The sequence below is a fragment of the Somniosus microcephalus genome, chromosome 9 (assembly GCF_052327205.1).
Source record: "Somniosus microcephalus isolate GS21.2 chromosome 9, FLI_Smic_1.0, whole genome shotgun sequence".
Lineage (NCBI taxonomy): Eukaryota > Metazoa > Chordata > Chondrichthyes > Squaliformes > Somniosidae > Somniosus > Somniosus microcephalus.
The window spans coordinates 17869402-17887903 of NC_140995.1; positions in this window are offsets into that span (position 1 = coordinate 17869402).

Below are 18502 nucleotides of genomic sequence, written 5' to 3' on the forward strand. Positions count from 1 at the left end.
TATCATAATGCATGTTAAATCCATCTTCGCCAGACATGGAATTCCCAGGATTGCCGTTAGCGACAATGGTCCGTGCTTCAACTGTAAGGAGTGGCAACAGTTTGCAGCACATTATGACTTTCAACACATCACATCCAGTCCTCTGTATGCTCAGTCGAATGGTAAGGCAGAGAAAGGTGTTCAAGTTCTCAAACAGCTACTGAAGAAAGCAACAGAAAGCAAGTCTGATACTTATCTCGCCCTGCTGAGCTACCGAGCCTTCCCTTTAGACTGTGGTTCTTCACCTGCTGAACTCCTAATGGGTCGCAAATTGCGCACCACGCTACCCTGCTGTGCAAAAGAAAAGCAGAGTAAGGAACTGAGACAGAGACTTCAACTGTTAATGCTGAAACAGAAATCACACTATGACAAGTCATCCAAAACTCTGAAACCATTGACAAGGGATGATGTTGTCAGGGTTGAGGATCCAGATGCATGGTACAGGAAAGCTACAGTTCTTGAGGAAGTAGGACCAAGGTCATACACTGTTAGAACTGAGGAAGGACAGATTCTCAGGAGGAACCACCGTTCCCTCCTGAAAACACAAGAAACTATCCAAGAGCAAATCGATGACAATACCGCAACTGAATCTTGTCACTCACCACCAGAACAATCTAACACAAACACACATACAGGCTCTCATGAAAACACATCAGACTTACCTGTGCTGAGAAGATCCACACGTGAAGTAAAAAAGCCTGATAGACTTAATCTTTGAGTACAAAGAAAACTATAATAAAAGAATGAAAAGCTTAGAGTTCATAAAGTAAAGCTTTGAAAATGTGTTGACTGTTGTGAAGATGTTTATGTCGTTATGATTGATTGATATTGATTTTGTTTAACCTCTAAGGAAGGGGGATGTAATGATCAGTAACATGTCATTCTAGAATGGTACACTAGGTGGAGCTGTATGTTTTAGTAGTGGGCTACCCACAAGGCAGTAGTCAAGATGGATGCCTGTACACTAGTCCACATGGCTGAATAAATGACTAGCTCAAGCTAGCTGTTCATAATGAAAACGTCTATTTATTTATGAACATAACAGGAGGAACCTTGGTATTGGCACCTCACTCCATCATTGTCTCCCTCTAAACATCTATGTTATCCATTCTTTACACTCACTCCATCAATCTCTCTCAAACTCCACTTGTGTCCCCCATTTCAGGAAAAGAGAGCCCACAATAAGCGGGAGAGGGGGAGGACAGGAGGAGTCCCACCATCTGTGGCACATCTAATGAATATTGAGGAGGCAACTCTGGAGATCATTGGAGGTGCAGAGGAGCTGGAAGTGGGGGACAGAGAGACAGATGCAGTACAGCAAGCTGGTGACAGAATTGATTTCCAACCCTCTGATTTTGCACTCATGACTGACTCATGTGGGATCTGATGTTTATAGAAATTAAGTTCAGATCATCTGCACAATGGGATGTGTCTGCAACCTACATATCACTTGTCTAACTCATGCCTTTACTCCCCCACAGGACCACCTAGAGCCCCCCTCCCTGCGGTCCAGGAGGAAGAGCAGGAGGACTCCTGAGAGGAACCTGCAGCCTGTGAGGGAGCAGCATCACCAGAAATGATCGCACCCAGCACCAGCGCAGAGACGCACACCTTGGTGGGTTGTGTGTGAGAGAGAGTAGTGTTGTCACCTGGTGTATCATAACTCACAAGTGAGCGTCAGCAGATGGTGGAGACAGGGACAGCTGTGGAGAATCCTCGTCGGAGGCCGCAGAGCGCTCCTAGCTCTGCTCAGCTGCATGTCGACGCTGTGCCTCTGGGGCCATCCAGAAAGAGAGCTGTGCTGGAGCTTCAGGAACAAGTGCAGGAGGCTCTGACTGGGTTTGCAACCACAGTGACTGTGAGTGTGCAGTGAATGGAGGAGTCAATCTCAAACATGAGCAATGCCATGGTGCACTCAGTGGTGAATGTAGGTACCACCATGGAAAGGATGGCAACCTCCATGGAGGACATAAATTGCCAGACACAAACCAGCATGGTGACTCTTCTAAGTAGATGGTCAGCTATGGAGGATAGATGGGCATCTATCGTGGAGAGGAACCAGAGGTACATGGACGTCCCCGTTATGAGGACTGTCAGTACAGAGAAGGGTCCACAAGGCCCCACTGATGTGCAGCAAGGTGTTCTCCAGCCACTTGCTAGCAGTGAAGTGCGGGTGACCCATGAGAGGGATGGTGGTGGTCGAGAACAAAGAAGTGGGGGCTCCTCTCCAAGCGCTCACACTCCCATGCCACTGCCGAGCCCTCAGTCAGAGCCCCAGATGCCTCACCCAACAGAAAGGGTCATCTCTGCCTCTGCACAGCCGCAGGAGGAGCAGACTTTGGCGGAGCCCTCCAAGGCTCCCAAACCCAGAGGACGACCGCCAAAGGCGTCTAAGCAGGCGCAGCAGGGAAGTGAGCAGGCTGCCTCTACATCTGCTGAAGCCACAGGGGAAGCATGCGTAAGGGAAAGCTAACACACAAATAGTCACAAGGGTAGTCACTTGGGTGTTTTCATAAAATCCAAAGTTACATTTGTGATCTTTATTTCTATTGTATTAAAGTAATGCAATGTGAATGATTCAATGCATTGCCCTATGTGTGCTCAGAATTGGAAGTGGCACAGTGAGGGGTGAGGGCGCCTTTCATCTGCAGTGAAGGTGGGGAGAGTGATAGGAATGCACAGTTCATTGTACAGATGCTGCATTGTGTGGAATGGAGGTACACAACCCTCATGTGCATGTGCCAGCCACATGTCTATGTTGCTTAAAGTTACGCGAATCTGACATGGATTAGTCCATCCCTTGCCTCATGGCCAGCAATGAGGTCGCGTGCTGGTAGCACTGGGACAGCCGCCACCATCAAGTGTTCATCATCTGCAGCCTCATTCAGCTCTTCCTCCTCCTCTGAGGAGGAGGCTGTGCGCTGTGCCACTTGTTCCTCAGGCAGCGGTAAACCACGCTGCAGTGCGATGTAGTGCAGGGCACAGCAGACCGTGATGATTCTGGACACCCTGGCTGATAGGGCTCCACCAGATCTGTCCAGGCGTCTGAAGCACATTTTGAGCAAGCCTGTGGTTTGCTCTATGATGCTTCTGGTGGAAATGTGGCTCTCATTGTAACGCTCCTCAGCTTTGTTTGATGGCTTCCTCATCGGTGTCATTAGCCAAGTCTTCAGGGGATAGCCCTTGTCTCCAAGTAGCCATCTGGAAAGTTGGGTTGGTGGATTGAAGAGCTGAGGCACAGTGGACTGCCGCAGGATGTATGAGTCATGGCAGCTGCCAGGGAACTTTGCGCACACATGCGTAATGTTCTTCCTGTGGTTACACACCAGCTGCACGTTAAGGGAGTGGAAGCCCTTGCGGTTCACAAATACAGCTGGGTTGTGATGGGGTGCCCTGATGGCCACATGGGTGTAGTCAATGATGCCCTGCACCCTTGGGAAGCCTGCCATATTGGCAAAGCCAACCGCCCACGTGGTTACACTTGCTTCATCCGTTGAGAAGTGGGTGTAATTAGCCAACTTGGCAAACAGGGCATCGGTAACCAGCGTGATGCATCTGTGTGCGGCCGACTGGGAGATGCCGCTGATGTCTGCTGCTGATCCCTGGAAGGACCCTATCGCAAAGAAGTTGAGGGCAGTGGTGACTTTGACAGCCACTGGTAAGGGTTGTCCACCCTCTCCTCTGGGCTGCAGGTCTTGGTGCAGCATTGCGCAGATGTCTGCGACTACCTCTCACAAAAATCTCAGCCTCCTTTTGCACTGCTGCTCAGTCATGTTGAGCAAGCTCATCCTCTGCCTGTAAACCCTGTGTTGGGGGTATCTCCTGCGGCGCGGTGCAGCCCTGCGCGGACACCCTCTGCCCTGTGCAGCATCAGATGGCTGAGCAGGAGGTTGGCGCTCTTGCTGTTGGTGCTGCTGGTGTGCCTGATTCTGCTGCTGGCGCGGCTGCTCGTCCTCCGAATCTGAGGACCAGGATGAGAGAGTATAAATGGTTCCCATTCTGCTGGTATAAATGCCACTTGAGGATGAGATGTTATAAGCGCTCAGTCAATGTGGAGAGAGGTTATTCCAAGGAGGCCACAGTGCATACAGATCTCACAACACACACTTACAACCTCAATACACCTGAAATATGTCTTCCAAATCCTGAAATCAGAAAGTTCTGGCATTTGAAATTGAACTGACGTGGCAGGTTAGCTTTAATGCTGCAGTTGCAGCTGTGAACTATTCAGCTTGTTGGATCACCCGACTCAATCAGCTGGCGTGTTTGTCGAACGCCGTGGAACATGGTGAAAATGTGGCAAAATTGAAAAACCCGGTCAAAATAGCATTTAACAGGGCTGTTAATTACCTTAAGTGACTCTCCCGCTGCTTGGTGTCGGGTCAGATCTGGATTCGCAGACCCGACACTTTGGAAAGTCTCGTGGAGGTGGGTTCACAAGCCGCCATCAATCATTTTGGATTTAACTCCTGACCCGCCCTCTGAGCGCCGGCAAAATCGCGGCCGAAGTGTTTTTAATGTCAGCTGTGGCTCAGTTGGTAGCACCCTCGCCTCTGAGTCAGAAGGTTCTGGGTTCACAGTCCCACTCCAGGGACTTCAGCACATAAAGCTAGGCTGACACTCCAGTGCAGTGCTGAGGGAGAGCTGCACTGTCAGAGATGCTGTCTTTTGGATGAGATGTTAAACTGAGTCTGATGTCTGCTCTCTCAGATGGATGTAAAAGATCCCATGACACTATTTCGAAGAAGAGTAGGGGAGTTATCCCTGGTGTCCTGGCCAATATTTATCCCTCAATCAACTTAACAAAAACAGATTAGCCCGTATTTTCCGATCCCTACGGGTAAGTACGAGCTGTGTACACACCCGTAGTGGCATCGGAAATGCCGGTTTCAGGAATGCGAAGTGGATGCACTGAAAACCGGCATTTCTGACCTGTCAGAATCCTCCGACTGCCCTGGAGAAGGGCCTCTGCGGGGGGAGAGTTCCACTTTCTGCAGAACCTCCGCCCACAGAAAACACTTACAACTCTTACACCTGGTAAAAGAAGGCGTAAAGCCTGCTTTTACCAGTATAAGAGTTTTAAAAAGTTTAAAACATTTTTTTTCACTCATTTATAATTTAAAAAATACTTTAAAAAAAGGTAAGTTTATTTTTAGCCCCTGTAAGGGGTTTTAGATTGCAGAGGTTTCTCTCTCTAGAGGCCTCTCTCTCTTGCACAGTAAAACCTTGAGTGGTTCGACCCACTCGCCCCTTAGGTTCTAGACACTGGACTTTGAGGCAGGAACTACAATGTAGAGAATACCCTATAGGCCAGGTTTAATGGAAACGAAATGAAACTTTATTGCATAAAGGAACAAATCAAACTGCAAACCAATAAGGTACATGGGAGGGAAAAAAACCAAATCATAATACAGTACTGGCTAAGGTACATACAGGCATATTATACTTTACAAAAGTCATCATGAAATGGGGAAACACACGGAACATCAAGGGATAACAACTCATTGTTAAAATTACCCCTTAAATGCCCACCCCCTAAGCCTAGCTAGATCAGATTGTGAGGGGCCAGAAACATGCTCACCAATCCAGTTAGGAACTGCAAGATTTTGAAAGGTCTGCGTTTTGATCCTCTCAGGCGTCCTGTCTCCACGTGGTCATTGGGCTGTAGGAGCAGCAGGCTGCTCAAGCTGATGGCTCCTCTACTTCAGCAAGACGGGCGGACCCTCAATTCGTTCACAGCTCGTTTTCTTCTGTGCTCCGACACCCGATGTTGTAGGGCGTTTCGTCCTCTCTTCTTCTCCTCAACTTTCCCCTCATTTTGGCAGCGGCCCGGGGTTTTTGGTCGATGATCTCCCGACGAATACCCCGGAGGCCGAATGCAGACTTGAACCACCTTCTAGACTCGGGAATGGCCGAGGCGTTCCCACTACCGATTCTCTCTCTGGCTACGAGGCTTCAGCGTGCTCATCTTCCAGGAGCACCTACAAGCTTCCTCATGAATCTCCGATGGATTCCCTGTGTCATCGGCTGTCTGGGCACTCTTTTTGTCTTTCCCCGGGATCCCGAATTATACTTCTCAATCGAGGTCCTTATCTCCCCCCATATCAAGGTTAGTCTTTGTTTAATTTTTGGCGGGCTGGTATCACAACGGGGTAGTTATTATATTTAAACTGCTTTCGGGATGGCCAGTGATGGCCATCTCTGGTCTGGAATGACCTTGTATTGTTTTGAATGTCTTCTTGATGTCTTTAATGGGTCTTTGATGCTCCCCTTATTATGAATATAAAACTGTTTCCCTTTGTCTGGGTAAACATATAGATGGCCTTTATCTACAGGCCGATCTGACTGGATCTGCATCCAATCCATATGTATGTGGTTCTGTCTGGTTTTGTTTTCTCCGAAACGGCCTTCCAGAACTTACTGTGGGCTGAATCCACAAAGGCTGTCTGGGGACTGCAGGAACCATTTTAAAGTGTCCAAAAAGCTGGTCATGGGGTCTGGCGGCCATTTTGTATGCCCCTTTTTCTGGGCTTCTTTTAAAACAGTCTTTAAAATTAAGGCCTCTTCTGCCAATAGACCCTTATAGGACAATGTTCAATTTTACGAATCTTACACCCCATAAAAAACTTTAATGATTTTTCAAAAAAATAATTTTTTTGTTGAAAATATTTAATTTAATGTAATTTTAACTCATTTTAAAAACGTGATTATTTTACAAATTTATTTAATGTTTTGATGTGTTTTTGGGGTGATTTCCATTCATACTTTTGACAGGTTTATCTGTCAAAAGTATGAAGGGAGATTCCCTTCTCCTATTGGCTGGCCTGGCCCACGTGATCCCAGGGACGCTTGCGAACTGCCTGCGCCCCTGGGATACCTGGGCCCTGCGCATTTTGACTGTGGACAGGCCCAGGATCGGAAGTGTCCGGACCTCGGGAGCCCTCAGGTAAGAGCGCAGATTTTTTCCCGATAAGAGGCATCCGCACGCAGGAAGCCTCCTATCGGAAATTACGGGCCATTATCTGGTCATTATCACACTGCTGTTTGTGGGAGCTTGCTGTGTGCAAATTGGCTGCCGTGTTTCCTACATTACAACAGTGACTACACTTCAAAAAGTACTTCATTGACTGTAAAGCGCTTTGAAACATCCGGTGGTCGTGAAAGGCGCTATATAAATGCAAGTCTTTCTTTTAATAACATTTAAAATCATATAATAAAGTCAATTTTAACATTTTATTCAACGTTCATTACCATGCTTCTAAAGGTATTCGAAATTCATAAGAAAATGGTGTAGAGGATAGCGACAAAATATTTCTTGCCGAGGCAGCAAGGTAAACCAATTGCTGTGTGTACAAAAATGAATAGAAATAAAATTCTAGTTCCTTCATCATTTACGCTCGCTGCCTCTACTGCAGGCTTTGATTCCTTGAAGACATTGGTTCCCCTCTGATATCCGGTCAAGTGGCTAAGTGTGTGGGGGGGGGGGGGGGCGTAGGGGGGGGGGAGTGGGTAGTGGACATTCCAGCTGAGCCAGATATATTCTCACCTGACAACCATACAATGTGCACTCTCAGAGGGGGTCGGTGAATAGTGATCAGGAGAGCGAGCATTGACCATTTCCCCCTTCCTGACCCAGGGAGCTGAGTCCAGTTGTATCACCCTTACCACTGGCACTGACTGATATCAGCTAACTCAGCATAGGCCAAGGATTGAAGCTAAAGATCTTCAGTTGTAAGACTCAGGCAGTCACTATGCAACTTTATGGAGATGTAGAAGGTCCAGCACTTTTTAAATAAATTAAGGAAGGAAAGTGGATAAATCAGCTAGTTCCAAAGTACTTTAGTGGTCTATGATAAAAGGAAAAAAAGAGAGAAGCAAGAGTTCATTTCCTTTCAAATAGGATTGTTAATTTATGGAAAAACTTGACGTATAATGTGGGGAAATGTGAGGTTATTCGCTTTGGGTACATTTTTTAAATGGTGAGAATCTATTAAATGTTGGTGTTGAGAGAGATTTAGGTGTCCTCGTACAGGAAACACAGAGAGTTAGCGTGTAGGTACAGCAAGCAATTAGGAAGGCAAATGGCATGTTGGCCTTTATTGAAAGGGGGTTGGAGTATAAGAGTAAGGAAGTCTTGCTACAACTGTACAGGGCCTTGGTGAGACCACACCTGGAGTACTGTGCACAGTTTTAGTCTCCTTATCTGTGGAAGGATATACTTGCCTTAGAGGCGGTGCAATGAAGGCTCGCGAGATTGATTCCTGGGGTGAGAGAGTTGTCCTATGAGGAGAGATTGAGTAGATTGGGCCTGTACTCTCTGGAATGTAGAAGAATGAGAGGTGATCTCATTGAAACATATAAGATTCTGACAGGTTAGATGCTGAGAGGTTGTTTCCCCTGGCTGCAGAGTCTAGAACTAGTGGGCATAGTCTCAGGATAAGGGGTCGGCCATTTAAGACTGAGATGAGGAGGAACTTCTTCACTCACAGAAGGCTGTGGGTGCTCAGTCATTGAGTATATTCAAAGCTGAGATCGATAGATATTTGGACTCTAGGAGAATTAAGGGAAATGGAGAGTGGGCAGGAAAGTGGAGTTGAGGTCGAAGGTCAGCCATGATCTTATTGAATGGCAGAGCAGGCTCGAGGGGCTGTCTGGCCTACTCCTGCTCCTAATTCTTAAGTTCTTATGTTCTTAAGCTGGCATGTAGTAAGTTAACATTTGAAAACGTTGATATTGGCGCAGGCTGGAAGATCAACTATATGTTTTGGTTTGGTATAGTGATTCCTACTGCCATCCCATTGATTTATTGTCTTGTGTATTGGTTTTGTTCATAATCGCTCATTATGCAAGCAACAGTGGACGAAATTTAAAATTGAAATGATGGCAAAAAAATCATTTTTTTACAGTTTCTCTTGTCAGTGCCAGCAGCAGAGTCCATGATGGAACAATGGACTCCACACATTGCTGGATTATTTCAGGTTTCTTTCAGGTGAACACAGGCTACATGAAGAATTCAGCTCATTTATTGAACAAAAAACAGTCAGTCTGACAACAGGAGGTAACTGAGGGAAACACAGGAGAATAATAGTTTAGATGCATATGCTATGTACACCACCAATCCGGTTAATGGAATTAGTTGATAGACAGAATGGCTTTTACTTGTTCTGTTTTCATATACTTAACCACAGAATTGAAGTGGATTAAAACACTTTGGCCTAGAAATTCACTGGCGCCCTGTTTGGGGCGCCAGTCTCGCCAGGGCGCCGGAAGTACCTCCCTGGAAGGAGTCGCGGCCGCCCGCCGCAAATTCAGTTTCAGCGCCCCAGACGGAAGCCCGGCGCTACTCGAGGCGCCCCGCATCCCTCTTGGGGCGCTGCAACTGAAAATCACAGCACAACGTGCCACAGCACCACACGCTACGGCACGGCGTGCTGCGATACTGCAGGTCTTCCTCCCCTTCTTAAAGGGGAGGGGTCTGCTGCAGCGTGATCAGAGATCGCGAGTGCCGGCAAAAGAACCCGGCACCGAGGAGAAGTGTCGGGCTCTTGGGACACAGCCGGCACAACGTGGGGGGGGGGTGCTCAGGAGGCTGGGGACAGCGGGGAGGAGAGGTGCTGGCAGGTGGCCAGCAAAAAAAATGGCCGCCCCGCACCTCAGCGCCTCTACCGCCGCAGGTAGGCCCCCCTGAACCGGTCGCAAATTGTGACCAGCGTTAAAGCAGGGGGCGCTACCAAATTTCGTGATCGGGGCGGTAGTGGGGCGCTGCGCACACCGATGACGTCATCAGTAGCGGCGCAGCGCTAACGGCTAGCGCCGCCATTAGCGTCCCGCTAAATTTAGCAGGAGGCGTGGCCAGTGGCGTAAAACCCACTAAGTGCCCTCTTTGGGCACTAACGGGTGGCGCAGCCCACTGAATTTCTAGGCCTTTTTTTCAAGGCGGGGGAGGGGAGGCAGGGGGAGGGGAGGGGGAGGTGAGGGGGGTGGTGGTGGTTGGGAGAGTATGAACACATGGGAAAGAATAATTGTTATATTTCAAATAAAATCAAACTCATTTACAATAAATCGTTCAAAAGTTATTTTAATGTATTTTACACTGATATAAAAAGAACGGTTCATGATAGGTCATTTCACGAGGAATTTGTTTATAATCTCACTTTGCGACAGAGCCTTTCTTTCATTATATCATGTGCTATCTGATTAAAATTACAACACTTACTAGACGCTGGAACAGAAATGAACCATAAAGTCCACAAATTAACATAACTCTTAACTTTGTAGAAAATGTGTCTATCATTTACTCCAGCAGGGATTAAATTTTGAAGCCTTTCACACTCATGTTAAAAACCTCAGTTGGCAAGCACTGTTGCTCCTGTCCTGAAGCCCCTGACTTTGCTCCTCTATATCCTGCTTCTCTCCTAAAGCCACAGACCTACGAAGAAGCTTACCACTGGCAGATCAGCTAGAATTATCAGAAAAATAGTGTTAGTGAATTTTAATAATATGTAAAAAAAAAGGTATGTCTGTGTGCACTTCCTGTCTACAAGATTTGACTTCCTACTGTTTTTGTCACATTTTTAGGTCAGCTTTTTCTCCATTATAAATTCCTATGTTATATATTTTTAAAAACAAACTAATCATTGTAACGGTACGCTATTCCTACAACTTGCTCAAATTATTTAACGATTTTTTTTTTCTGCTGCCCTTTTTTCCCCAGTAACTGAAATTTCTAATGTCCAAAATAAGGGTTTACTTAAAATTCAAAATTCAATAGTTACATATTTCACAACAATATGACTGTATTTATCCATTAAGTATCTTTTGTGTCTTTTAATTCCTTCATAAAGCTTTTGCTTAAAAGGCCTCAACCTCTCCAAAAGCCTGAGCTTGGGCTTGATATTTTTGCTCAGAGCTGTGATTCCGTTAGCTGAATTTAGAATGTGCAATCTGAGCATGTGCAATGTACCTAATTTCCTGGGATGCATCAGTACCACTCAGTGAGCTGTACTGATGGAATATTTTTCTTTCGGTTTGTGGCATTCTCTGCTCATAGCTTTCCTTCAAATGACTGAAAAATAACATGACCATCTTCAAAGGTTCACTGAGGTAAGTTGCATATTGAGTACGTTTTAAAAAAATATAGAGGCTGTGTGTGTGAGAGAGACGGATTGAAACACACAATAGTGTTATAATTACACATCTGTTGTAGGTTTTCTTTTGTGTCCAATAAACGTAGGAAAATGAATAAGACTGGAGACAGAGGGCTGAATTTTAATACGGAAGGTGGGTTGGGGGCCGAGCGGGGGGCTCCGAGGCCTTCGGGAAACCTGGGAGAATGGGTTTACCACAGGCCCTGCTGAGTTTAATGGCAGGGCCTGATTTGAATGGGAAGCCTAGGTTTCCCACCGGCAGCCAGCCAGACTTAGAGGCTGTCTGGCAGCGGGCGGGTAGGCCTGTGGCACTAGGCCACAGAGAACGAGGGAGGGATCGCGTGGGGATCGTGCCAGGAGAAGGTGGAGGGGTCGGGGGTCGGGAGAAGGTGGAGTGATCGGGGTTCGGGGGAAGGTGGAGGGGTCGGGAGAAGGTGGAGGGGATGGGGGTCAGGAGAAGGTGGAGGGGTTGGGGTTCGTGTGAAGGTGGAGGGGTCGGGGGTCGGGAGAAGGTGGAGGGGTCAGGGGTCAGGAGAAGGTGAGGGGTCGGGGGCCGGGAGAAGGTGGAGGGGTCGGGGTCAGGAGAAGGTGGAGGGGTCGGGGGCCGGGAGAAGGTGGAGGGGTCAGGGGCAGGGAGAAGGTCGAGGGGTCGGGGGTCGGGAGAAGGTGGAGGGGTCGGGGGCAGGGAGAAGGTGGAGGGGTCGGGGGTCGGAAGAAGGTGGAGGGGTCGGGGGTCGGGAGAAGGTGGAGGGGTCGGGGGCCGGGAGAAGGTGGAGAGGTCGGGGGTCAGGAGTTGCAGGACGATTGAGGGGGGAGGGGAAAGGAGCGGCAAGAAGATCGGGGGCCGGAGGAATCTGTGGGGGGTGGGGGGGAGAATTGGAGGCCTGGGGGCGAGGCCTGAGGAGGGGATCGGAGGCCTGGGTGGGGGGAGCTCCGATCGCGGGGGATGGGTTAGGCAGGGAACCCTGATCCAGGAGGTAGGTGTAAAGGCACTTACATCCTGGATGCAACAGTTCTCGCCTTGCTGTAGCTGGCGGGTTTTACGAGGTGTGAAAAACCCGACCAGCTGCAGCTAAACACAAAATGGAGGTTAAAGAAGAGGGTTTCAGGCTCATTATAATATTTAAATAGATGGCCTGCCTCCTGACAGTGGGTTGGCTGCCCACCCCGTCCCGTCCCCCATCCCACCTCCGTTAAAACCAGAGGTGGGCGGATTGCAGGCGGGTTCAGGTCGGGATTCTGATTTTTAACACTTTAACTAACCCCACGCCCCTAACCCACCCGTTTTTTTTGGTTAAAATTCCCCCCAGAGGGAGGCAGAGGATAGCCTGATTTTAACTGGTGGCTGGTGGGGGGAATATCAGGCATATATATACAGACATTATATAAATTAATCGATGAATTCCTCATGATAGTTCTAATAATTATATTTCTTACTCACTTTATTCATTGATGACATCACCTGTCATATTATAAACCAGCTCATTTGTTCTGTGAGCCAAACAGTCTACCTCACCCACAGTGGTTGGCCTATCTGAAAATCACTGGCGCATTGCCCACATCTTTCCATGCATTGAAATAATGGGCATAAAATCAATGAGTGCCCAACTTTCCAATAAATCAACTGCAGTAGGTAAGTCCTCACCAGAGGTGGCTGGTCATGGAAAATTTCACCCGTTAACTTTAGTTTAATCTGTTCTTATTTGCAGCTTTGCTTCCTTACCAAATAACTCCACAATAGTTACTTAATTCATTTCAGCAGCAGAAACATTATGTAAACATTTTACATTTCAGCAGTTTTATTCAGAAATTTTCCTCCAAAATTGAACCACGATAAACTTCTTCCAAAAATTGTAAATGGTGATGCTCAGAACTCAAAAAAAACCAACCATTGTTCTTATAACCATAATGGCCCAGAAATTCGGGTCGGGGGCTTCCCGCGGGTGCAAGCCCCCGACCTGCACTTACCTAGCGCGCCGGCCGTTGAGGCCTGGGCCTGCGTGCATTTCCGGTCTGTGGCCCGCTGCAGCTCCCGGCGCGCTGTGCTTGCGTGATCCAGCGGCGTAGTTAGTGCGTTGAGCCGGCTGGGATCACGTGAGCACTGGGCAACCAATCGGAGGTTGCAAAAGTTCATTCATGAGTTTGATAGTAAGAACTGTCAAACTCATGAAAACTCCGGGCGCCCAAAACAGTACTTAAACTTCAAATAAAAGTTTAAAAAAATCCCACTAATTAAATGAACTATTAATAACTGTAAAAAACGAATTTAAACAATTAATCAAATTTTTGAAAAAAATAATTTTTAAAAAAGTCGGGTCTAAAAATACACTTACGTTACTGTAAAGTCTTTAAAAATAATAAACCTGTGGAAAAAAAATTCTAACTTTAATTAGTAGACCACTTACCTGTTAAAACTAAGTACTTACGTCTGGTTTTTAAATGTGCAAAAAGTGCAGGCCTTCACGTACGGGCAAACCTGTCAAAAAACCGGAAGTTCAACGCACACGCGCTGCCTCATACGTCGCATGCGTTTCACCTCTTAACCCCTTCGTTCAGGGGACCGGAAGTGCCGTTTTCCCGCGCATGCGCTGTGCACGCAAGAAACCGGCACTTCCATCGGGTCCACGCGTGGGTACTCCGTCCGTACTCACGCGTTGGGACCCGAATTTCTGGGCCATTAAATAAAAGAGATGCAGCTGCTGGAGTCATTTGGAATGCATATTGGTCCGACTCATTCCACATTGTCGGACTTTCTTCTCAAATGTACCGCTGTTCAACTCTCTGGAGGGCTAGAAATTTATTATAGCCCAGGAAGGGGCGGTATAATTAGAAACATAGAAGATAGGAGCAGGAGTAGGCCATTCGGCCCCTCGAGCCTGCTCCACCATTCAATGAGATCATGGCTGATCATCCAAATTCAGTACCCTGTCCCTGCTTTCTCCCCATACCCCTTGATCCCTTTAGCCTTAAGAAATATATCTAACTCCTTCTTGAATATATTTAATGAATTGGCCTCAACTGCCTTCTGTGGTAGAGAATTCACTCTCTGGGTGAAGAAATTCCTCCTCATCTCTGTCCTAAATGGCTTACCCCTTATCCTTAGACTGTGATCCCTGGTTCTGGACTCCCCGACCATCGGGAACAGCCTTCCTGCATCTAGTCTGTCTAGTCCTGTTCGAATTTTATAAGTTTCAATGAGATCCCCTCTCATTCTTCTAAACTCCAGCGAATATAAGCCCAATCGACCCAATCTCTCCTCATACGTCATTCCTGCCATCCCAGGTATCAGTCTGGTGAATCTTCGCTGCACTCCCTCCATGGCAAGAACATCCTTCCTCAGATAAGGCAACCAAAACTGCACACAATACTCAAGGTGTGGTCTCACCAAGGCTCTGTACAACTGCAGCAAGACATCCTTGCTCCTGTACTCGAATCCTCTCGCTATGAAGGCCAATGTACCATTTGCCTTCTTAACCACCTGCTGCACCTGCATGCTTACCTTCAGCGACTGGTGCACAAGGACACCCAAGTCTCATTGCACTTCCCCTTCTCCCAATCTATTGCCGTTCAGATAATAATCTGCCTTCCTGTTTTTGCCACCAAAGTGGATAACCTCGCATTTATTCACATTATACTGCATCTGCCATGCATCTGCCCAATCGTCCAACCTGTCCAAATCATACTGGAGTTTCTCGGCATCCTCCTTGCGTTGGAGAATTAGCACCAGGCACTAATGCTTTAGTCTGTATGCAAAATTCATGCTCACTTCGGAAAATATTGCTGGAGCGTTAATCAAGTCTTTAAGCCCAAGCTCATTGGCGTTTCACTCAAAGGGTGGACCAATACCAGGTGCAATCTAATCGTAAGTCATGATTGCCACAGGCTTTTTCCAGTTCTTAAAGGGGAGGTTCATTGATGCTACAGAACTTCATTCTCAGCATTGCTGGCTGTGCAGCTGCCTCAGCAAGCAACATCTGGTCACGGAGAAGGAGCCAGAGGACTGAAGCAGCTGTACTTTTGGCAGATCCACACCCCAGGGGGAGAGCCCGCAGATTCAGCGATCAAGCATTGGAGACATTGATGTTCGCTGTGGAGAGATGGAGGGCGGTGCTCTACCCGGCAAGTGGCATTCACCGCAAGTCTTCCGCACCATGTGGAGGGAGGTAGTGCAGCCCGTCTCGGGTAGTACTGTGGTCCCCAGGACCCACACACAGTGCAGGAAGAAATTTAACGACCTCACTCAGGCGGTCAGGGTGAGTGAATGCTTCAACAAATGCTACATACCACCATCTGAACCACAGTCTTCACACACTGCCCAAAGCACCACACCCCCAGAACTCACCAACCAACAATCTCTACCTACTAACACTCACGCCTTGCACACAATGACAGCTATTCAACTATGGCAGGCACATCTCCCAAACACATTGCTCCACACTCACTCACTCAAACTCTTTCCTTTCTCTTGCAGGCCAAGGTGGCTCACAACAGGAGGGAGCAGGAGTGCACAGGCTGGGGACAAGCCGACACCCAACCACTGTCTGTGCTGGAGAATAGAGTGCTGCAGATTATTGGGCGCCAGGTGGTGGGTGCCGTGGCCACCGGCAATGTTGACCACCTTGGGGACAACAATGGTATGTTCATCCCTACTCCGTCTTCTCACATCCCACTTCCCCCTCACCCCACAAGTATTTCGCACTTTCCAGCTAATCATGCTGTATGCATGCCTTTCTCCCTTCCTGCCCCCTCCCCTCACCTTAACCCGACTCTTGTGCCTTTATGCTTTCAATAATGAGAAAGCACCTGAGCAGCCTGTCCCCGAGGGCATGGTAGAGAGCGAGGCGGGAGAAGAGGAAGAGGAAGAACACACCGCGTCACTGCATCTCTCACCCGCAGACACCAGCTCAGATACTGGCACTGCACATTCTTTAGAGGTTAGTATAGTAGTGGGATCTGCACAGGGTGAGGCATCGGGGACGAGTGGGCTGCAGCAAGGCCAGGGGGAAAGGGTAGCTCGGGGGCCAGCTCCCTGGAGGGCAAGTTCACACGCGTGTTCTGCTGCACATGCCTCAGATGAGGACCTCTATGGGGTGACCTTTAGTAGAAGGGTGATAGGCATGCACACGGAGATGATAGGTGCAATGGCAAGGGTGCCCGAGAGCCTCGCTGCAATGATGAGGAGCGTGGAGGAGTCCACCTCCAACATTGCACAAGGCTCTGTGCACACCATGGAGCCCATCATTTCCAAAGGATAGACTCCCAGAGAGACCGTGGCGACCCAAACCTGATGCCGCGTGTGATGGGCGATCTGGCTGCTTCCATTGCAGCACAGGCGGAAGTGACACAACATCTTAGTGCTGTAATGCAATCTATGCTTGGTGGCATCCAATTTCAGACTGTTCTCATGCAGTCTCAGCTTGATGCCACGCAAGCTCTGACTGCTGCCATCATGGCTGGGTCCACCACCATCGACCGGGGCTTTCATGGTGTCGCAGCAGGCCAACAGATTGCTAGGGATACTGAGGTGTTGCCCTGGGGGAGTGGCAGTGGGTCAGTGGAGCAGGAACCTGCTGTCCTCTCTCAGGATGACAGCATTCCTGCTCCCACCACTGCCACTCCACCATTGCCCTTGTCACTGCCTGTCATCCAGCCAGCCCAGACTGCTGCCGCCCATGCTGAGGTGGTACAGTGTACAGCCGGGCCTTCCAGGCTGGTTGAGGGCGTCCTGCAAGGCCATCTGAAGTCTCCCGCATGGACACTCAGCAGCCTTCCACCAGCCCTGCTGCAGCCACAGGGCCAACACGTTGAGGAGCACTAGAGTAGGCAAAGGCACAGTAACGAGAAGCACTAAGCGATTGCACAAGGGTGAATAGTTAATATTGTTGTTGTAAATTTGTGTTCACTGATTTTTGATAAATTTATTAATCCAGTTTGGATTCTTTCGTGGTGAGTCTCATTTCAGCTTTGCGCTGTGATATGGCCTGCGACAGGGATGGAATGATGGGGATGTGGTGAGCAACGGGGATCTGGGGTTTAATTCATTCGAACCGCAGTCTGATGAGGCGGTCACGGGCCACCCTTCTGGAAAGCCGATTGAGTGGCTGTCTCCTCCTTCGCTCCTGTTCCTCCTCCTCCTCAACCTCCTCATCTTCCTCTTCCTCCTCCTCATCCTCTTTCTCCTCCTCCTCCTCTTCAGGTGGTCCCACAATCCCTGGTGGCAAGGACTGAGCCCTCATAATGGCCAGATTGTGGAGCATGCAGCAAACCACCATGAAATGGGACACCTGCTCAGCTGAGCACTGGAGGGCTCCTCCCGAGCCACCAAGGCAGCGGAACCATCAATTGACAGCCATAGCTGACTACCCACTTTTGATTCATAGCTCTCCAACTGCATAATAGGTGTTTATTATTGATAAATGATACTGTTATTACCTGTTGCATTGTGATTTGTTGAACCAATCAGGTAGAAGTTTGACACAGATATTATATATATATCTCTTACAGCCACACTTCAGGGGAAGCAGGATCAGAGAGTGGGGAATAATTGGACAGTCATAATTCAATCCCCATTTTAAAGTTATACTTTCTGACAGTACTTTTATATTGTACTTTGATTTTCTATTTTATGTCCCATTAAATAGCAAAACCTTGGGCAACTTGGAAAGCAGGGAATTAGTTGAAGTAGTACAGCTTGAGGAGCTGGAAGACACAAAACCGAGGCACTCCAGCAGGAACATAAGAACATAAGACGTAGGAGCAGGAATCGGCGACTTGGCCGCTCGAGCCTGCTCTGCCATTCAATAAGATCATGGCTGATCTTGGGCTCAAAACCACTTCCCCGCCCGCTCCCCATAACCCTTCACGCCCTTATCTTGCAAAAATCTGTCTATCTCCACCTTAAATATATTTAATGACCCAGCCTCCACAGCTCTCTGGGGCAGAGAATTCCACAGATTTACGACCCTCTGAGAGAAGAAATTCCTCCTCATCTCAGTTCTAAAAGGGCGACCCTTTATTCTGAAACTATCCCCCCGAGTTCTAGATTTCCCCACGAGGGGAAACATTCTCTCTGCATCTACCTTGTTGAGCCCCCTCAGTACCTTATATGTTTCAATAAGATCCCCTCTCATTCTTCTAAATTCCAATGAGTATAGGCTCAACCTGCTCAACCTTTCTTCATAAGTCAACCCCCTCATCTCTGGAATTAGCCTAGTGAATCGTCTCTGAACTGCCTTCAATGCAAGTATATCCTTCCTTAAATAAGGAGACGAAAACTGTACGTAGTACTCAGGAGGATATAATTACAGTACGACAAG